We start from the raw sequence: 15952 nt of genomic DNA, 5'->3' as shown, positions 1-15952 counted from the left end.
TAAAAGCAAACTTCTGGTTAAAGGAGGGAAATGTTGGGAAATTCAGCCTCTGGCTTCCACAAGTCGAAAAAAAGGGAAACTTTGACCAAGGTCTCACACCTTCTACAAAAACGAGCTCAGAACAGCTCACAGCTTACACATAAACACAGAAGTATAAAACTTAGCACAAACAGGAGCTCCTCGATCTCGAGCCGGCTAGGAAATTGCTCTGAGACTAGACGCCCAACGCAGTCTGTAAAAGGGAAATTGGATTACTTGGAATTCCTGAAAATTAAAACCATTTGTCCTGCAACAGCCTCTGAAAAGTCAAGCCGCAGACAAGAAGAGGTTTTCAAACCACATGTCCCACGAAGGGGAGAGCTCTGGACACTCAGCTAGGGCATGAGCAGGCGTCACACCCCACGCAGGTGGCAAATACGGGCACAGAAAGACGTTCAGGTGGTTAGGGGCCATGAACTGCCAAGGAGACCGCAGGGACCGCACCCCACACCTGTCAGGGCGGCTGCAGGGAAAAGTAGTGAGAACCCCAGGGCCGCAGCATCACCCACTCACGAGTGCTCGCGCACTCGCGCTCTCTCTAATAAATAAACCTTTAGAAACACTAATAAAAACCCAAACCTAACGTGCAACTACCATATGACCCAGCTACTGCGCCCTTGGGCACTTGCCCCAGAAAAACGCAGCACCGCACGGGAAGGCTTGCGGTAGCCTTATTCACACGGTCCCAGGCTGGAAGCAACCCAGACGTCCTTCAGCGGGCTGTCCACGAGCTGCCACGGGATGCGGCTTGGCCACGGAGAGGAGCCATCCAGCAATACGGCAGCAGCCCCGGTGCGTCTCCAGAGAGTCGCGCTGAGCAGAAGAGCCAGCACAAGGGTCACGGGCTCTGTGGTTCCACGTGCCACGTGCATGCCCTCCTTGAAATGACAACACGTGGAAGGGGAGCTGGACTTCGGTGGGGTGCGGGGAGGGAGCGGCTTGCACACAGCGCCCCTCGCACTGATGGGGTAACCCACACGTTGGCTGGATCCACATGAAGATCCTGCTTGTGGCACCGCATGCGAGTTTTGCAGGACATGGCGCTGGAGGACACTGGGTGACGGGCAGCCCAGGTCCCTGTGTTCTGATTCCAAGGGAGAGAGGCTGGGTGTCTCAGGGGCAGTGGGGAGAAGGCCAGAGGCAGGTGAGGCAGGTGGCACCGGGGATGGGAGCAGACGTTCCTCCACACCCTGAGGAGTGGGGAGCCCAGGAGCCAGGAGTCTGGTGTACTTCAGAGAAGGTCCTCGGGCCTGACTGGGGAGGAGAGCAGGGAGGACAGCACAGCGGGGGAGGCCTCGGCCAGGGCAGGAGCAGAGGAGCCGCTGCAGTGGGGTCAGCAAGCCGAGTCTTCACACCTCACACGGAGGCCCCTTTCCCCACATCCCAGAGTCCCCCAGAGCCATTCTGCCGCTTGCTGTGTGGCCTTGAGCAAGTCCCTGGACATCTCTGGGCCTTACCCTCCCCACTCTAAAACAGCCCAGGATCCCCCCCCCCCCAACTATACCTGGAATGGAACACAGTGGTCCAGAATCCCTTCCCTGACCTGCGGAGGGCTCACAGGGGGCTGGGCGCTCGGGGCCCCAGAGTTAGAGGCCTGCCTTGCCGTGGACACCCGGGCTTATTCATTAGTTCATTCATTCCGTCAGCCCTTTTCCGGTTACCGTGCCCCTTTGACACTGTTCCTTGCCATGGAGGTGGCTTGGCTCCCCCAGAGAGATCCTTTCTGGCCGGCCGGCCTGGGCATTCAGAGGACGGACCAGCACTGGGCCCAGCAGCCCCTCTTGCTGCACTCGAGTCCCGGTGCGGTGGCTTTTCTGCGTGGTGCCCTGGGTTCCCTGTCTCGCGCTGCCTGACGTGGGTCTTGTGAGCGTGAGCCTCTGAGCCTCAGCTTTCCCGTCCGTAAATTTTGGGTAGTGACCCCCGCAGCTCTGCGTGGAACGAGACCCTAACTGGCAGGAAGAAGCTCGCAGACCTTGGCCTCCCCACGCACCCTGCTGGGGAGACACCCGCGGCTGCCGACCGCCCCAGCCTCCCCTCGCCCGGCTCAGGGGCTGAATCAGACGGGCAGTGACTCACTTTGAGGTCTGGCACTTCCCTCGCAGGCCCACAGTTGCCAGGCTGAGCCCAGGGGAGGCTGACTCCTTGTCTGGGAGGTCCTCGCCCTCAGCGGCAGCCTCTCCGTCTGGGCTGACTTGGGGGTCCTGCAGTTCAAAGGCTCCTGTGGCGGCTGCAGGCCGTGGGGGCTCTGGTTCCTGAGACTCAGATCCAGACGGGGTCCCTGGGGTCTGCCCTGGCCTCGCCAGAATGCGGCTCAACCCCACCCCCTTCCAGGAAGCCATGGACAGCGCTGACCTCGCTCTCCCCTCTTGGACCGCTCTTGCCTTCTGGGATGTGACCAAATTAGGAAGTTGGTGACTCAGTTCTCTGCCCCAGCCTCACCTCCAGTTGGGCAGAGCATCCCATCTCTTGTGGGGGTCAGCTAGTCTGCTTCTAACTTAAGCTCTGAGGGCAGGGAAACCTTCAATTAGTCTCTCAATCTAGGCCCAGAAACCTAAGACCGTGGCATGCTCGGGGAGCCCCCAAGGCCCTCAGGACCCTTCTGTGGGAGTGGCTTCACAAAGGACGGTCCCGCGTCGATTTTAAAATCCACGTGCAGAACTTTTACTCGGCCACATGGAAGGTCATTGGATTTTCCACTGCCCCCAGTGGTGGGGGGTCTGCTCTAGCTTGCATAGAGCCCTGGGTCATTCCACCAGAGACCTCCCTTTCAGCCTCCCCGGTCCACCGTTCCTTTTACTTTCACAGCTGGAGAAATCAGGCTGGTGTGTTTCAGGAATGTGCTGGGCAATGAACCCGGCAGTCCCTGACCTACCACACCGTGACGGTTCCGGGTCGGCATACGTTGCGCTTGCCAATGCGCAGAACCCTTAGGGTGCCGTCTAATCTGCCCCGAGTCCCGCTGCTGTTTGCAGCAAGGACCCTCTTCTAAGGGCCTCGACTGTCTCGTCTACGAAGTGAGTGCGGTTCGATGTGCCCGTGACGCGGGGGCTGCTGCGGAGGGGACACGCGGATTCGGGGCTCCTGGAGCAGAAGCTGTCTAACCAGGGCGCACACATCTGAGGCAAAACGTGTGGGTCCCAGATCCTGTGTGTTCAGGACCGCGGGCTCAGACGGGGCCGGCCTCTGGGCTGCAGGGTGACCCCGTAGCGGCACCGGGCCTGGAATGCTGGGCAGCTGCACGGCTCCCCCCGCACGTGGAGCCCCCGTCGCCCAGGGGCCGGCCCCCGAGCATGCCCAGCTGCTGCTCGGGAGCCCAGCTTTGTGGAGGTGACAGACGTGTCCCCGGTACCCACCACACCCCCTGGGTGTGGTTTGCGGTCACCGTGTAGCGTCCCTCTGAAGTCTCGCGACATAAACAGCCACCACGATTCTGTAGATTCGAACGTGGGATGGGGCCCTGTGTGTGTGACTTGTCTCTGCTCCCCGATGTGGGCATCCTGGGAACCAAGGACCTGGGGGGATAGCAGCGGGGGTGTTCTCCTGCCTTGTCCTGGATGCTCTGCTGGGCCCGGACGCCCCTCCGGTGGCGTGGGCCTCTGCACAGCCAGGCAGCCTCAGCAGCCAGCCTCCCTACGTGGGCACTGGAGGCCCCGGGAGCGACTCTGCTGGCCACCCAGGGTGGGCCGCCCGACCAGAGGTTTCCTTAGGACCCAGGCCCTGTGTCTCTCCTGGTTCTTGGGAGGGGGCCCTCCTGCAGTCTCGGGTGGCCGGCTCATCAGTCTGCACCAGGCTGTGTGTCTCCCTACACAAGGGCCCTCTTGGTCTGGTCCACAGCTGTCTGCCCACTCCTCCAGCCCCCCCCCACGTTTGTTGAATGAATGCATGATCGACTAAACCCACACAAAAGGCCTTGTAGGGAGTGCTTGGGTCAGAATGAACTGAACCGCTGAATCAAGGACTCTCAGGAACCTTAGATAGGGCAGGGAGGCTGAGCCAGAGACAGAGGGGACTTTGCCAGGCCCCAGTAGATGCTGGAGCCAGGGCTGGAACCCCCCACCTCTGGGCTCCAGGCCCCCACATAGCTCTTCTAAGCTACCGAGTCAGAAGAAAACGTGCGTTACTTTGCTTTTGGTTGGATCATCATTGTTTCCAAATGCACTCCCGCAAATTGTATGTGCTTCCAGAGAAAAGCGCCCTGGTCATACCTGGAGACTCCTAGGAACCCCCACACTTCGTTTTTCTATAGGCTAAATAGGTTGCCCGGAAAAACTTGACAAATTTAGACAATTCCAGTGTGAACTCTCCAAATTAGCCAGTGTCTGTGGTGTGTTGTGTGGGGGAGTGAGGGTGGCCAGGGACAATCTCAGCGATCCCTGGCCTGGGGGAGGGGGCAGGGGTGGACTCCGGGGTGCTCCCGGCCTGAGACTGGGGTCGCACTCTGGGGACTGGGTTTTGGATGCTTTAGGGCCATGAGGCCTTGGTCCCAGGGGCCAGAATACTGGCCTGAGGGCCAGTTGAGAGGTGGGGCTGGGGGGCAGTGGAGCCTCGCCCAATCTAGGCTGCCCCCCAGCCCTCCATGCCCGGCACCCCCACACATTCTAGGCCAGGGCTGGCTGCCTCTGGGCTCCCTCTCCACCTCCATGGCCACCCCCGGTCCGGGCCCCTGGTCATCCGTCACCAGCCTCCTGCAGCGCCCCGCTTACCTTCTTACAGTCCAGTCCCAGACGGACCCCGGGGAGCCTGCAGACAGAGACGAGCACGGACCAGCCCTTCCCACTGCACCCCTTCCTTTCCTGGTATTCCCATCCCCAGATCCGGGCAGCCCTGATCCTCACCCTCCCTGCATCCATACCCCCTTCTCAGTGCTTGTCCCCGAACTTCCCCTGCACCCCACCTCCGATCCCGGAGGCCCTGTCTGCCCTATTTCCCGCTCTGCCCAGGCCTGGCACCCAGTGGCCGGTCCCTAGATATCTGAGGCAGGGGGAGTCTCAGGCTTCGGGGTGGGGCCCAAGTCCAGACCACCAACCGGCTGGGGTGGGGGGTTTCAGCTTCTGTGGGCCTGGAGGCACCCAGCCTCACCCTCCCTCCTGGGCTTCGTGGGGACCCAGTGGGAGTGCGGGAACCTTCCAGAATGGAATGCCGCCCGCCTGTGGGTGTTGAAGCCTTCCTGTGCAGCTCCCTGGGTCGGCAGGTGAACTGAGGAAGGTAAGGACGTGACAAAGGAGGGGGGTTGCCTTGGGAAGCTGGCAGGCAGGGCAGGGATTCTGTCCTCTCAACGCCTGTGGGGCCACGGCCAGGGAAAGGGAGCCCATGGATGATGGGCCAAGCTACAGGCTCAGAGGGGCCGAGACGGTGTAAGGATGCGCAGAACCACTGGACGCTGCCCTGGCAGAGTCCGCAAACTGGCAGCACAGAGAGACACAAGGTGCTTGTGGTCCTCCAGGTGCCCCATCCTCCAGGGAGGCCACCAGGAAAGCATGAGGCCCTTGTTCAGCCGCTTCCAGAAGCCAGAGCCCTGTGAAGAGCAAGCACTTGAGGTGCGGAGGAGATGGGGTGGGAGGTTCTGGGTTCAGCCTGACATCCGTTGGGGCCGGCTGAGAGGGATGCCGAGAGCCTGCACTTCCCCATCTGGCCAGCCAGCTTGGGGGCGGGTCCCTGAGGAAAGCCCTCCCCTGGCTGGGAAGGCACCTCCTCCTTCCTGCCCTGGCCTCCTGGGTGGCGGGGAGTCCTGGGGAGTCCCTGACCCATCCTCCATCCTCGGGCGGCCGGAACCTCGCGCCTGGGTCAGGAAGGGATGGGTTGGCACTGGGGGGACAGGACAGGGAGGAGGAGGATGGGGACAGCAAAGGAGGGGGAGGGGTGGCGGAAGAATTGAACGTGCATTCCAGACTGATGAGTCAGCGCTGCCGCCGGCGGGGAGGGGAGCTGGCTGAGCTGCCCGCCCTCTCGGGAAGGTCCCTGGGATCCGCTCCCTTGGGAGGGAGATAAGATGGGTGGGGCCCAGCGGGAAGGAAAATTCCTGGCCTGGGGAGCCCAGCTGCTGGCTGCCACCCTTCCAGACTTGGCTCAGGTGCTACCACCTCCCTGAAGCCTTCTCAGATTCCTTTTCTGTCCTCTGGACCAAGGGGCGCCCTTGGGGAGCCTGGCTTCGTTCAGCCTCCCGTCAGACATGGGCTAGTCCAGGAACCCTGGGGCAGGGTTCAGGTGGGCCAGGGGAATGGTGGGAGCTGGATGGGTGTTTTGGGGGACCCTTCAGGAAAACGAGAAGCCGTGCCGCCAGGCATGTGCACCACCAGAAGAGGTGCATACCTTTTGCTAGACAAGGCCCTGCGCCGGCCTGCCTGGCTGGGCCTGGGTCACTGCTTCCTGCTGAGTCTGGAGAGGCAGGGGCCCATTCTTGGAGGTGCCCAGTGCCAAGCCTCCACCACGTGCCGGTGCTTCCCTGTGTGAGCTCACTTAATCCTGAAACCACCCTTAAGTCGGGGTAGCTGCTGCTGGGCTTCACGCCCTTGGGTTCTCCCCACCCAGGTGGAGTTGGCAGTCTGTTACCAGGAGGATACTGTGGAAGTGGTGGAGGACAGGGCCTTGAGGATGCCTTAGTCTGGGGGTCACCTGCTCTGGGGAAGCCGGGCACCAGGTCGTGAGGCCGCACAAGCAGCCTGAGCAGGGAAACGGCACCTAGAACCGCCCAGCCGGCCTTTGGACATGGTGAGGTACACGCTCTTTGTGGTGGATTAACCTCCCGGTTTGGGAGTGGTTTGTTATGATTCCTCAGAAGCCGAGGCCCGGGTGGCTCCATGACTTCCCTGTGGAACATGCTAGAAGGAGACAGCGCAGATTTGGACCTGGGTTTCCTGGGTGCTGAGCTGCCCTCACCCGGACCCCACAGCCGCTTGAGTTCTGGGGTCCTTGATACACACTGAGGGACACCTGGAGGGCCTCTCGGCCTGGCCACACAGGCCGCTTAGACAGGCAAGAGCCAGGTGGTGGTCCCAACTCCCGGATCTCGCGGGAAAGTGCTGGGCAGGCCCTGGGTCCCGGCCTGGGTGAGACCCCGAGTGGCTGCTTCCTGCCCACATCAGCTTTGTGGGCGGGAGCCTGGACAGGGAGGAAAGGATTATTTATAACCTGTTATCTGCGGGGACAACGCTCTGTAATTCAGGGGAGGGCCCAGACTTGACGATGGGGGTGCCGGCAGGAGCCGTGGACGCCAGCATCGGGGGCCGTTGAGTGCATTCACGCCAGAGCCCGCCCGCACACTTAATCTCCCCCGAAAAGATCTGGTGGCTTTCCCTGTCCCTGGAGCAGAGAAGGACGGGCTGATCGGTCTGAGGGGCTCACTCTAGCTGCAGAGTTGAGATGGACTGGCGGTGGGGGTGTGGCGCTCAGGACGATGGGACAGTTTTCCTGGGGGAAGGTGGGGGCTAGGGCCAGGAGGCGACATTGGGTGGGCACTGGTCAGGTTTCCGAGACATTTTGAGGGCTGAGTCACCCATGTTTCCTGGCACATGGGACGTCTGCTCAGAGGGCTTTAGGGTTGACTCCCAGGCTATGGTCTGAGCAGCCAGGAGGACAGGGTCCCCAGGGTCAGAGCTTGCAGTAGGTCTGGGGGTCTGCCTTGGTCGTGTTAAGGTTGGCTTTTCTGTTGGACAGCCAGGCAGAGGTGCTGAGTGGAGTCTGGGGCTCAAGAGGGATTTCTGGGTTTGAGGTCTTGACAATGGGGGCAGTGGAGAAAGGGACACAGGAATGGCATCCCACCATTTCTGGCCAAGGAGAGCATTCAGAGAAGGAGCTACCTCAGTCTTCAGAGAAACCAGGGGCACAACATTTTCGCTCTTTCTTGCTCAGTGTGAACGAGGAAGCCCAGGCTGCTTTTGGCAGCCGTCTTGTCACCATGAGGAGATCTGCTGAAGGAAGATGTCAAGGGGAGAAGACCATTAACACACAGAGCTGGATCCTTGATCAGATCTCTCCTGAAGCATGACCTCTGCGCTTCCCAGTAAGATCTCTCACTGTATAAGCCAGGTAGTGTTGAGTTTCCTTCCCTGGAGCTGAAAGCGTCCAGCCAAGGACCATCAACAGGCAGGTAAGCCCCTTGTTTCTATGTTTGCCATCCAACTCCACCTTCTGGTAGGTCAGCTCCACGAGGGCAGGGGTGGTGTTACCCATGTCGAGGTCTCTGGAGAGACACATTGTTCCTATGAGGTGCATGATAAATGTCTGTTGTTGAATGAATGCGTCTTAGTGTGTTGTCAAAGCAGGACCCAGAAATAATCCCCCGTGTATACCCAAGTTGGGTTTCAGGGCCTGGTGGTTTTATTTTGGATTCTCTGGATGCAGGGCTCCCTGATATCGTAGCTGGACACGGAGGTTTGAAGGGCTGAGCTCAGCACTGTCCCAGGTAAATGAGGGCTGGTGGCGTGGGGCCCAGAGGGACCCCGAGGGGTGGCCCCGTGATGAGCCTTGGGCAGCCTGGCCGCACCCAGGGCTCCTATGGCCCGGGCGGAGGGGCTCTGAGCTGCAGGTGAGGTCACTCTGTACTGAGCGCCTGCTGCATGCCAGGCAGTGTGTACGCACACATCACCGCATGCAGTGCTCTCCAGACCCCGGCAATGAATCAGGGCAGCATTTCGGCTGCACTCTGGCTCCGTGCTGAGCACTTCCCAGGCGTGTGTGAGGCCACAGGGGCTCAGAGAGGTGAAGCCACTCGCCACAGGTTGCACAGCCAGCCGGTGGTGGGGCCATCCTCAGATGCGGGCTGCGTCCCCCTGGGCCTTGGGCCTGGGCTCTTTCCTGCCCCTCTGACACCCCCCCAGGCAGGCGCGTAGTAGGAGCTCAGGGAGCTGGAGGACCCATATGCTGCTCAGCAGAGGGAAGCTTGGGCTACAGTGGCTGCCAGCCCCCCCCATCTCCTGAGGGTCACAGCAGGACAAGGATAAGATTATCTGACGTACTTTGCTCTCTCCTGTCGAGAAAAACAGCCACAGATGAAAATAGCTTCTCCAGCAGTCACAGACAGGGAGGGGCTGTCAGGCCCCCCTCTGCTGGGCCCACAGCCCTCGTCCCCAGGGAGGAAGGACACTGCCAGGGTCACTCGGAGCAGAGGTGTGCGCCCGGAGCTCCAGTGCCCCCTCCCGGATGCCCCACCTGGCCGGGGTCAGTTGCCAGGCCAGGCCAGAGCAGCCGACCCAGGCAGGCCTGGGGCAGGGTGAGGGGGGACTCCGGGACCTTGGGCATAGCGAGGCCCATTGGAGCATTGTGTCCCCGACCGGCCGGTGAGATGGAGCCTGGCAGCTCTGAGAGCCGCCCTCCCCTGGAGTGTGGACGGGGCGTGGGGGGGGGGGGCAGCACTGCCCGCCTCCCTGGAGGAGCAAGAGGACGGTCACCCGGGCCCGAGGCCCCTGCCCACTTTGGATGCCCGGGTGTCTCCTCTACAACAGAGGTGTAGACGGAATTGCTCAGACAAGTCATTTTCACCCATCACAGACCACCTGGATGTTGGGTGGAAGGTAGCCAGACCCGCGGCCCCACACTCTGACCCCGCCGTGGACGGTGGCCCATCTCTGTCCGTTTGCGCACCACGGGAAACTGTCTTCGCCGCTGCCGCCGCCCCCCCGGGAATGGACGCCGTTTCCAACCAGAGGGCCAGGAAAACAAGGCCTGCTCCCACCTGGGATTTTAGGGTGTTTCCAGTGTTTGTGGTCAGTCGTGCCCCCCGGAGCCCGCACGCGGCCGCTCTGTCGTCAGGCCATTTCCTTAGGCCAGGTGCCCAGACAAGAGCCTGCAGGGTCGGGTCACAGCCACGTCCACGGCTCTGGGTGCCAAGTGGCTGTCAGCAGTGCGCAGCCCCCCTCCTGCTCAGCGCTGCCCCACCCCCACCGGACACGTCCCTGGCAGCGCAGCCAAGTGCCCTCCGAGCGTGGGCTCGTCCGCGTTGTCATCCCTCCTGTCTGTGTCAGTCCGTGGTTTTCCGAGGAGAGAACCGGGGGCAGAGACCCAGCAGATAAATGTCTTTTAAATTTTGGCTAATATACTTGTTCTACGCAGATAGAAAGTACACAGGGGAGCCAGGAACACAATCGGAACCCACAATGGAGGGATTCCGTTGGTTCAGGTCTTTAAATTTTTACTCTGTGTTTTAAATTTCTATCCTGTCAAATTGGATTTTTTTTTAAACTTAAAAAGTGTGAGATGTAACACTTCTGCTGGTCTTTGATTTGTGATTTGGTTTGTCTTCTGCAGCTGTGAAAGTTCTCTGCCTTCTAGAAGTTTGGTAAACTATGGGAAAATTAGAGACTGGGAATTGGCATTTTTTTCATGATTTTATATTTTGAAAACTTTCAGCCTTACAGAGAAGTCATAAGAATTGTACAATGAACAGCTGTGGCCCCTTCCCCTCGGTTGCCCAGGCTCCCGAGTCCCTGTCTGCGCACACTCCCCCATCTGCTGCACTCCGTCCTCTGTCCATCATCAATCTATCGATCAGCCCATCTACCTGTCATCTGCCTGTCTGTCATCCACATTCCCCAACCCCCACCCCAACCACTGAAAATAAGCTGCAGACCTCACGCCATTTCACGCAGGTACCCCGGCATCTCCGGAGGAGCCGGGAGTCCACCTGCGCCCCCATGGCAGCATCACCAGGATCTGCCCTGGGCGTCGTGGTTTGGGTGGAGACGCTTCCGTCCGTCCGCTGTCCCCGGAACAGCCCCCTCTGATTCTGATGCTTCTCTGTGACAGTGGTGTTCGGAAGGTCAGAGCAGGTGTCTGTGGAACGCCCCTGTGCCGATGTGTCCCCTTGCTTCCTCGAGGCTGATCAAGACAAGACACGTTGGCAAGAGTGCGACAGGTGGCAGTGGGAGCTTCTCCTGGCACCAAGACCCACACGCTCCACGCTCCTTCCTGAACCTTTCTTTAAGCATTTCTTGACTTGAAGTGGATTTAGTGTTGGGGGTAAAGTGAGGGTTTAAATCAGGTCGCTTTTCTAAACTCTTACTGAAGAAACAGGCTCGTGGTTCCGATCCGTTTGTTACGCGAGAACCACGCCGTTCTGATTATTGTGGCTCTAGGACGCGTTTACTTCTTCCTCATACGAACCCACGCTCTTCTGCCTTCTATAAGTCTCTGTGCTTCCTGCGCACACCTTCAGCCCCTCGGCCCTGGCCGCTATAGGCCACCTTGTAGCTCCCCTCTCCCCTGGTGAGTGAGGCCCCCACCCCCGAGTTGACCCCACGGCTCTGGTCTGATTTGTGCTTCCATGGAGGGAGGTGTGAGCCCTTCGGACATAGGGAGGCTCTTCCATCTGGCAGCCCCATGTCTCTGGAGGGCATGACCTCACTGTCTTCTCTGAGGGAGGAGTGGTAGGCCTGCCCGCATGTCCCCACGTGCACAGGGCCCAGCCCCACACTCCGACCTCTGTCTGGGCCAGCTGAGTCCCGTCTTTGTCTGATGGCCAAGGGGCACTGCCGGCCCTTCCCACCCCATCCGCGGTCATGGACCCGAGAGGGACCCGGGGTAAGAGGTGTGGGGGTGGCTCTGGGTTCAAACTGGGTGACCAGTCCCATCCTTGGAATTCACACCCACCACACAGGAACTTGGCCATGAGTCCTGAAGACCCTAGGAGGCAGGGGAGGGGAACAGGGGACTGCAGCTAAGCTTCCCATCTATGCTGCCACAGTTTGGGTTCCCTGCCCCAGCCCTTCGATGCCTTCCATGCCCCTAGAATAAAATCCAGATGCCTTACTTTGGTCTCAAGGTGTGTGTGACCTGCCCCACTGCCTAGCTCTCCCAGCTCACCTTCACCCACCACCCCCTGCCCCTTGTTGTTCCTTGAACAAGCCAAGCCAGTTCCTGCCTCAGGGCCTTTGTACATGCCGTGGCTGTCTTTGCCTAGAATGCTGGCTCTAGACTCTCTAGCTGGCTAGCTGGCTCCCTCTCAAATAGGCCTCACTGACCACCCCCAAAATACGTTACTTGAAAGAGTATATGCATATCTGTTACTTGCTTATTGAGAGACACTGAGCTCCAGGAGAGCTTTGTTTCAGCTTTGTGTCCCTAGTGCCCCACGTAGTGCCTGGCACACGAGTATCTTGCTGAATGTGTGGGCGAGCATTCTCTAAAGCAACCCTCTGAGCTGGCCGTTACCCGGAGGAGGAAGTTGGGCCTCCAAGATGCCACACAGTTTGCTCAAGGCCACAGAGCCGGTGAGGCTGGTGGGGTGTAACTGAGCCCTGGCTCCACCCCTGGTCTCAGGGTCGCTGAGATTCCAGAGCTCTGCTGGCTTCTGGGCTGGGGGAGGCCCGCCCCCACACACCTGGTTGGCTCTATAGGGCAGGTAGGAACTCCGTGTGTCTACACTGGCTTCACGCAATAGAAATACCCTCTTAGCCACACAGGACATTTCAAATGTTCTAGGACCCGTGTTAAACAAAGGGAAAACAGGTGAAATTAATCATAGTACTGTAGTTTGTTTAACTCAATACCTCAAAAATGCTATCATTTCAACATGTAATTAACGTAAAAATTAGTAATGAGAAATTTCGCACTCTACTTTCACACGAAGCCCTCTCGGCCGCGTGTGCCCTATGCCTACGGCCGGTCACCGTGCTCGTTCACACGTTTCACACGCCCCGCGGCCACAGCCTTCAAGCCACCAAGTGTCCCTTAGCCTAGGTCTTCCCGCACAAAATAGTCACAAGATGATTGTGGGTGCATAGCTGTCTTGCACTCTGTTTCTGTTTGTGTATTTAAAAAGGAAAATAAAAACATTTAATAGGGAGTAAAAAACAACACTGAGAATGTGTTCCCAGCCTGTTGCCAGGTTTCTCACCCCTTCTGGGGAGCCTGAACTGGAAAGGCCCGATCCCTAGCCACTGGGGCCTGGGGCGGCCTGCGGTAATACCCTAATTAACGCCCTCACGGGCACTCTTGATCTTCAAGGAGCCGTGCCCACTTGGCTGAGGCTGCTCCTGGATTAACTGCCCTGAACCAAGAAAGCCTTGCCCAGAGATAAAGGGAAATGTGGTGTTTCGTCATTACAAATTGTTCTGAAATCCGCCTGGCTCTGGGCAGTGGCCTGGGTCTGGATGCCTGGCTGACCCCCTCCCGTGCGACCCACCCTGGGCGCCACGGCCCTGCAGCCTCGCGCGCACATGTGCGTGCACGCACACAGGCTGGTTTTCCTGGGTGGGAGGGAGGCTCACTGGCTGTGGTTGGGTGGTTGGCCCCCATTTTCCAGAGAGAACTGAGACAAGGCAGTCTAAGGACAAACACTTCAACAAGGCCAAGGCCAAGGGACAGAGGGCAGCCAGGACTTGGGTGTGCCCCTCTTGCCCTGTGCACCTTGGGACTGGGGACCAAGTGGGATGGGCTCCAGTCCCAGAGCTTATGCTGCTGGGGGACCCAGCATCCCTCACACTCCTGTCTGTGAGCCTTGGGACAAATGCCACCCGAGGAATTCTGCTTCGGTGTATTAACAGGGTTTGTGCAGAGGAGTCCGTGCCGCAGAGTTGCTCCCCGGGGGCCATGCCACGTCTCGGCCCTGGTCCTGTGGGCAAATGGCCCGGCTTCCTGGCCTCTAAGTGTTCCCATCTGTAAAATGGGGAGAGGTGGGATAGATCACCACTCCTCGGTGTCTACGTGAGTGAAATGAAATCATGCAGGGCCCGAGGTGCTCAGTGGGTGTCAGTCATGTCTCCCACGGGGAAATAACATCACAGCAATAAGGGAGCATCGGCTGGAGCCAGGCCCCAGGCGAGCACTGGCACATAGGCAGTGAGGTGGGTTTAGGGGGACATGCAGGCTGCACACCACACAAGGTGCTTAATAAAGGCAGATGCCCCTCCCACAGGCCCCCTACTTTGCTCTGAGGAATAGCCAAGGCCCTTCCCACTGCTGCCTGGCTTCTGGGTCATGGGCAGTGCCGGCAGGCAACCAGGGAGGGGCAGACGCCCAACCAGTCACCCCAGCTGCGTGGGGGCCCCTCTCTCTGCCTATTTGGAGCACCTGACTCACTTTAATTACGGGCCTGCAGGCACGTCAGGGCGCGCCGGAGACGCCCGAGATAGCCCGGAAGCACCGGCTCCGGGGGCGACCGGACATCCCGACCATCAGCCAGGTGCACCTTCCCACCCTGGAGATCCCCGTGGCACCCCCTCCTTCCGCAAGGGGCCCTCTGGCTGGCCTCCGGGGACTGTGCCCGGGCTTGGGGTCAGAATGGCCCAGGGGCAGTGCGCGCAGGGCGGGTCTGCCTCCCGCACACAGCTGGGCGCCGGTCGGGAATGCCCGCAGAGCCTGTAATGCTGCTCCCACGCGTTGGGCATGGCTGCCCACGCCTCCTCCGAGTCTGATGTATATTTAGCCTCATTATCAAATATTTGCAATGAACCGGGTGAACCGCCTAATAGCGGCTGGAAGTGAAACTTGATCCCAGGCAGAAAGAGCACGTGACCATGCCTGACCAGCAAGGATCAGGACAGGAGCGCTGGGCAGGTGCAGTAGCCCCCACGCGCCTGGCCTCCGGACTTACGGTCCCCTCTCTGGGGTGAGCATCTGCGGCCCACCTCCTCACCCAGCCCCTCTTTCCCAAGGACTAAAAGGATGCTTGGAACCTGAATGGGCTGGGCAGGGTGTCAGGAGGAACCAGGGCCGGGGGAGGGAGCCCATCCGCGTGGGTTCTCATCTAAGTTGGTGACCTCTTGGTCAAGTCAGTTCTCCTGTCTCCATGTCCAATTCTTGGAAACTGGGCTCCTGGGCCTAATTCTGCCGGTTTCTTCCGGGGATCAGGGGAGGGTGGGGCGCGTGGGGCTGGGGGGTCCTTGCCCAACCCCAGCTGGAGCCCGCACCGTGTCCTAAGTCCCCGCCCCCCAGAGGTGCCTGTGGTGCGGTTTGCCACCCTCCCAGAGCTGCTGTTGTCTGGTCGCTATGACGACTCGCGGAGGTTTTATTTTTAATAGCCGCCGGTGATTAGAGGGACGCCGGCGCTGCTCCTCTCCCCACCCCCCCACCCCCGCTCTCCAGTCTGGGGGTGGGATGCACCCAGGCCTCGCCCTTACTTTCCGCCCTGGACCTGGCTTGACTGCCATTGAAGACACCCGCTTCACTCCCCTGCTGGCCGCAAACTCCAGCTGGGCACCCCTGAAGTGCCGCATGGAGAAGGGGCTCAGGAGTGGAGGGGTTGGAGCCGGAAGAGCCCCGCGCCGAAATACAAGGCGGCCTTCCCTTCTTCATTCCTATACCCACTGTCAAACCCAGGCCTTTAACCCCGAAGGCGTGTCCTCAGGTTCCTCTGCCCGAGAGGAATCCGAGGCTAAAACGGAGGTGATGCAGCCCAGTCGGGATGCAGAGGCATGGCTCAGACGGGGTCCAGCCTGAGTCCTGGTGGTGCATGTTTGGCTGCCTTCCCCAAACCGGCCAGTGGTGTTCCTCTGAAGGTTCCACCTGGATGGACAAGGACTGGCCGTCATGTGCTTCTAAATGTTTCCAAGTTTTCCCTGGTTCTGCCTCCGTCCTCCTTCACCCTCCTCACCCTCAACACCTGGAGAGCGGGCTTGGTGGCGGGTGGTCGGGTGGGGCTGCCGCCTGGGGAAGGCAGGGCATTGGGAGGCTGCAGGGGTGTGAAAGCATGTGGAAGGGCGCTAGTAGACCTGGGCCCTCTGGAAAGGGCAGGAGAAGTCCCGCCTCCCCCCCTCCCCAGGTATTACGGGGAAGGGGAGCGCCCCCAAAGTACCCTCCCGACTTGGCCTTTGAAATGCCGGAGCCTGCCGAGCGGAGGATGAAAGACCGCCCGCGGGGCTACGCCTTTACTGCCTTTGTCTGGCGGGAGGGCAGCCGCGGCGGGGCACGGGCCTAATCCACAGGATGGGGCCGAAGGGGGCGGAGGCCTGGGGCGGGCGGAATTCCCGGCCGGCCGCCC

Source organism: Halichoerus grypus, chromosome 6 (assembly GCF_964656455.1).
Source record: "Halichoerus grypus chromosome 6, mHalGry1.hap1.1, whole genome shotgun sequence".
Taxonomy (NCBI): Eukaryota; Metazoa; Chordata; class Mammalia; order Carnivora; family Phocidae; genus Halichoerus; species Halichoerus grypus.
This window is presented reverse-complemented; position numbering follows the sequence as displayed.